Below are 410 nucleotides of genomic sequence, written 5' to 3' on the forward strand. Positions count from 1 at the left end.
ATCGAAAGCCTAACCCCTTCCGTGTGAGACTTTAACCCAAACTAAAATTCCTACCGTCATGTACCGTTCCCCTCCCGGTACCACCGTCAAGGATTTCGTCGGGATTATAACACTGTGTGACTGATAAGGTTATAGATCTATTCTCTTCCTCTTCTTCCTTTTTGGCGCTGTAACCGTCAAAGCGATTTTGACCAACTGACGCCTATTAGAAATGCCAAGTGAAGCCAGAATACTTTCAGAGCTGGGGCGTCGGTGTCCATTCGAACGACATGATCAAGCCAGTTGAGCCGCTGTATTTTAATACGCCACATACCAGCACGGGCATGATGAGTGATTTATAGTGTGGTTTTCGTACGTCGAGAGAGGACTTTACTCCTGAATGAAGATGAAGATCCAAAGCAGCACTTGTT

The sequence above is a fragment of the Rhagoletis zephyria genome, unplaced genomic scaffold (genome assembly GCF_001687245.7).
Source record: "Rhagoletis zephyria isolate East Lansing unplaced genomic scaffold, Rhagoletis_zephyria_1.1 Rzeph_scaffold_00822, whole genome shotgun sequence".
Taxonomy (NCBI): Eukaryota; Metazoa; Arthropoda; class Insecta; order Diptera; family Tephritidae; genus Rhagoletis; species Rhagoletis zephyria.